Source organism: Condylostylus longicornis, unplaced genomic scaffold (assembly GCF_029603195.1).
Source record: "Condylostylus longicornis isolate FDR11 unplaced genomic scaffold, ASM2960319v2 ptg000232l, whole genome shotgun sequence".
NCBI lineage: Eukaryota > Metazoa > Arthropoda > Insecta > Diptera > Dolichopodidae > Condylostylus > Condylostylus longicornis.
In genome coordinates this window covers 6,050-12,098 of record NW_026578199.1, presented here as the reverse complement: position 1 = coordinate 12,098, position 6,049 = coordinate 6,050, and positions in this window count along the sequence as shown.

Here is a 6,049-nt window from a genome sequence, read left to right as displayed (position 1 = left end):
AGCGGGCCTGTTTTACATTTTTGAACATTTTGAAGAAAATATTCAACCGATTTACTTGAAATTTTTTATATAAGCTCAGCTCGACCGTCCGTAAAAATTCGTATGTTTTGGAAGAAATCAGGCATCGGCAACTAGACGTTTACTACGGGCCAAATATACATTTTTGTGTATATAAAGAGAAATAATCAACCGATTTCATTGAAATTTAATATATGAATTCCTCATATTAAAGCAATGAACATATAACTTTTTTGGAAAGATCAGGGCTCGAGAACTAATTTGCGGGCCGATTTTACATTTTCCACCATATCCACAGAACAAATTGATGGAATTTCTTGAAATTTGATATTTGAGTTCTGGTTGTTACCGAAACTAACTGGCAAGCATTTCAGGGAATTCGGGTAGCACAAAGCGAAACTCTACTAAGAGCCAAATTTACATTTTTCTAAGTATGTTAACTATAAGCATACTAATGTCCTAAAAATTGGAAAGAAGTATTTAACAGACATTTTTATAATATTCTGTAACACTTTCATTTAACTAGACAATACACAATGCGGTCTGTTATGTGCTGACCACATCAGATTTTTTCTTTTTCTTTTGTTTTTTCTTTCCAATTTTCTTTTCCATGGTACTTGCACTCTTAAAATATTCCGCTGACTTTTTATTATACCCTGCACTTCGTGAAGTTAATCAAAAATTTCCTGAAATCTAATATTTAAATTCGGGGTGTTAAAACAATGAATCTATAAATTTTTTTGGAAAGATCGAGGCTCGGAAGCCAAATTTGGGACCGATTTTATATCCTTTACCATGCGATATCTACAGAATGGTTTGTTGAACTTTGAAATTTGATATTCTGGTTGTGAGCGAAACTAACTGGCAACTCTTTAGGGGATTCGAGTTGCACAAAGCGAAATTCCACAAAGGGCCAAATTTACATTTTTCTAGATATGTTAGGTAAGAGCTTCCTAACTTCCCTAAAATTGAATGAAAGTGTTTAAAATGTATTTTCATAATCTTCTGTAACAATTTCACTAAAATAATTGTATAGTTCTGATTCACTGGATTATACAATATAATTTTGTTGTTCCGTAATAAGTATCAGCGTTCTGAGGGAAAAACGAACGAAACGTAGCATTAAATTTCAAGCGCTGGAACAAGACCACGACTAGTATAGAACTACGGATTTAGGTAAATTTAAGAGCAATAACATTCGCTGATATCTGAATATTAATTTCTGAGTAAAATTTTACTCTGTTTGTAATTGTACAGGAACATAACTAGAGAACTAATACTTTTGATTGATAGATACAAGCAAAGTATGCTTTGATTTTCTTATACCCGAAACATTTATTATTGGCAAACTATATACACAAATTTAAATTGTGCATATTTTTTGAGCATAAAATGTTGAGAATTAGATTTAGTATTGGATCTTCTTAATTGGATTAGTAATCTTCACAACTGAAGTCAGGGATAGTATCAGAGTTTTTAGATTTGCGTCGAGTGTTTGTAAAGTTAAATACGGAGATCTTTGTGTTTAAAAAAATATGTATCTAGTCATATTTGAAAGAGATAAAGTTATGTAATAATATAGTTGTAGTCTTATTAGGAGCAGCGCATAGTACGATTCTTAGAATATTATTACTTTTGATTTACATCAAAGATATTTGAAATATGGTTAAAAATGTAAGCTGACTCCTAATTGACATTATAAACTCAGTTTATAATATGTACTGGTAAATCTCTTAAAAAATTAATGAAGGTCTTAAAAATTAATCAGGGTCGAAAAAAGTTAATGAGGATTTAGATCAAATTATTAGTTCAAAATAAATAAATTACATTTAATGTAAAATGTATTTTGTTAATAAATGATAGAGTATGAATATAAATGTTTAAATTTATTAATGTGCCAATTATTGATGTGTAACAACAGTTATTCTGAATTCTATATTTTGATACCCTGCACTTCGTGAAAAATTGTTTTATTAATCTAGCTTTATTATTTGGAAAAATAATAAAGCTAGATTAATGAAACTCGGCGAACGCTTGTCCAATTTTAGGTCAGATATGTTTTGGAAATTTTGGTTGAATTGCTTTGGTTGCCATACAACTCCGAAAGTTAATTTTAAATATTTGAAAAAATATTAAAGCTAGATTCATGAAACTCGGCAGTCGCGTGTCCAGTTTTAAGTGAGATATATTTCTGAAGTTTTGGTGGATTTGCTTGATAGATTCGGGTAGCTGCCATACAACTCTGAAAGTTAATATTAAATATTTGGAAAGATAATAAAGCTAGGTTCATGAAACTCGGTCGTCGTGTGCCCACTGATAGGTGGAGTTATAAGAGATAGGATAAGAGTTTTGAAGTGCTAACACTGATCACGCATATTTCAAAACAGAATAAAACTATAATAAAATGAAGCACCTCAAGGAGAACCTACAAGACCAACTCACAAGCACGGTACCAGCTCAAAACGCAAGTAAACCCAAAGGCTCTAAATTCGAAAATCAACGTTGACCACATATTTTAAAGATATCATTGAAACAAATGATGAAATCATTTCCCATGCCGAAAATGAACAAGAATCAGAATATGTAAAAGATGTGCATTTCGAAAAAGTGGAAGAGAAACACCAGGAAATTGTTACAAGAATAAGGAAGCATACACAGAAGCAAATTCTATATGGTGAGTCTACAAGAGCACAAGAAAACCAAGCAAAACTACTGCACATTAACATACAAACTTTCAGCGACCGGTATGACTCATGGACCAGCTTTTTTAACCTATTCAATTCGCTTACACATTCAAATAACCAATTGGATAACGTTAAAAAATTTCATTATTTTAAAAGTCTACTATCGTCAGAGCTAACGATCTTAATAAAACACCTGCTAGTAAATAACGAAAATTACTTTACTGCTTGAGAATTACTAACAGCTAGGTACAGCAAAAGAATACTTCTCTCAACCTATACGAATAAGCTGCTAACTGTACCATTTAAATAATTAAACATCGGCTGGATTGAAAACATGTTGGACACTACAAAAGAATGCCTTTGTGCTATAAAAAACCTAGACATTGAAACAGATTCCTGGGGCTCTATAATTTGTTTTCTAATCTTACAAAAAATTGATAAGGAAACTTCAAGGCTCTACGAACAACAGGCATTAAACCCCAAGAAAATCCCCGAATTAACAGCTGTGTTACAGTTGCTGCAAACAGGGTTTCAGGCGTTAGAAACTTTGAAAAACATGAAAAGCAAAACAACCGTATCACAGCGTGATGAAGGTAAAAGAAATTCCAATTTGTAAAGAGCAGCGCAATTTGTGGTCAAGTAAAAAATTCAAAGACATGAGTATTACAAAAAAATTTGGAGCAGCAAGAAGGTATAACTTATGTTCAATCTGTCTCATCAGCACTCATGTGCGTCACACTCTTTATGACATTTTTGAACGGCTATAACATGAAAGCTTAACGTAGCAAACGTCTGCAAGGAAGGTCGAATGACATTTTGGAGTGATTGTTTTGAACGACTCTCATAAGTGCCTTTTTTAAGTGATTTCTTGAAGTAATTTGAAGTAAAAAAGTGATTTTTTGAGTGACTTTTTGGAGTTGTATTCCTGACCACAATTTTTTGGTAATGTTCTTATAGCAAAAAGCTGGGTTTTGGTCCTTTTTAGTTTAAGTCTTTTTCAAGGGATTTTTAAGTAATTTTTTGAGTGATTTTTTCAAGTGATTTTTTTGGGTGATTTTCTGGGTGTTGATTTTTTGGTAATTGTTCTAATAAAAATTTTAATTTTTTTTGAAAAAAAAATATAACAAGCAACTTGCATAATGCAACCCAATGCAATATTATTTTCGTTTTCTTGGTTCGCTGACCATCAAATTTTTTTTGAGCTTTAAATGGCTTTTGAAAAAAGTAGCCAAGGCAACTTCCTCAGAAAGGTTTGTACTCATGAAGTGAAAATATGATGGTGATTTACAAACCAAACAAATCCCAAATTGCAACCTAATTGCAAAAAATCTACCTACATTATAATTTGCAATATCTTGATGTAGCAGTGTCACAATGTAAAAAAAAACACTACAAATTGGTGTTTTTCTTAAAATCAAAATTTTATTTTAGAATATACATATGTATGTACGTACTTAAAAAATCTATTTTCACAAAAAAAACTCAAAAAAGTAACTGGAACAGTTTCTCTTAAAATACCTAATTCACGCATGACGTCATAATTAAAAGGTCACTCAACAAAGTTACTCAACTGGTGCTGGGGTACTAGTAAATCAATATTAATTACCACCAAATTAAAAATTAGTTCCTATACGTCAAGAAGATTACCAATCAAAACTCTTTCCATTGAAAGATTTTCATCATTACCAAATCCGTAAAGAACCATTGCCTTCTGTCACAGATTTTGTACTAATGCAAGAAATTCTAAACGGAAGAATACTGGAAAGCTTACAACGACTGAATTGGAAATTGCACTGTATTTAATAATCAAACTAGAACCAACTGTCTACAACACAGAAATTACCTGGCTAATAAAAAATAAGTTACTTTCTGTTAACTATAATTTCGTCGATTTTTGAAAGATGATATCTTAAGAGTGGGAGGCAGACTACGAAGGGTAAATGTCGACAACAATTCCGAAGATCCTGTTAAAATACCCGGTTCTTGTCATTTGGCGTCATTAAAAATAGATCACGCAAGCCAGAAATCACTTCCTGGGGGCAAAGACTTAACCATGTCATGGATCTTGGGGAAAAACAATAACCTTAAATATTTAATATAAAACTACGGCAGACTCGTCACTTACCTAGAAATGACTAAATGAATACCTAGTTAAACTGCAAGCGCATAAATAATTGTTTTAGTTTTGCTCACATCGGCAGTCCTACCTAAAAGGTTTCATCACTGTGCTCTGCCACCCCGTTTAAAAATAATCCAGTAGTGTATTTTGAAAGCAAAAGACAAGTACATTTCATTTACGCAGTGTGGCAGTTCGTCGTCTATTATGACTTGACCTCTTATTGTCTAAATTTAAGAGATCTGCAAAGAATATCTGAGATTCTTTGCAGATAATTACTCATCTTTGTTTAAACCTAGTCATTGCCAGGCACTAAACTGACTCATTTATAAGCGCGTTTCGTCGTCAGTACAAAATAACGAACTTCCTCAATATTTAATTGATCGGTATCAGAACGAGTACGTCGATCACCAATCGATTTCATTCGAAATTTGTCAAATATACTTTTTGGCATCCTGGACCAAGATACAGCTAAAGAAATAGAGATCAAAATTTATGATGCAAAATTAAGTATGCATACCGAATACACGAAGGATTTACTAAAACATTATACTTCTACACCAGAAAACACATTTAATATAGTGAAACCGTCTGATGGGTGATTTAGGGAATTAAGTGTTCATTCAGAATGCTACAATCTCAGATGCTATGAAATTAACACAACAAACCTTAACACATTATAATCTTTCCTAAAGTTTTAAGAAACTAATTGTCCATCATAATAGGTTATATTCGGCCTGGTTTCGGTTACATTCCCGAAATCAAAAACACACAGTACGGGGACAAAAAATATTTTCTGGCTTCATATTTGAATGCGAAATTCCGCTGCTACAAGCAAAATTGTTAATTTTCCACGTTATTCCGATACCAGAACTTCATGAGAATGATTTTATAATTATTAACGCATGACCGGAATTTATTGTAGTTAATTTAGCTCGTGATTCATATTATTCAATTAAAGAAACTGAGTTTAAAAACTGCCTATCCTTGAATGTCAACAAATTTTATTGCCAGAAGTTTCATCCTATACAGGCTGTTTCGCATAAAGTAGCGAATAATAACAGAAATGATTTGAGCGTTTTCAAGCTATGGACTGTTGGAAAAAACGATACCGGACTTTTTCTACATATAAATAAATGCTTATAATATCAGCTCCCTCTAACGTAGAGTTATCATTAAGAGCATTTTTCGCATGTTTTTTGAAAATATTTAACAAATTTTACTGGTAAAA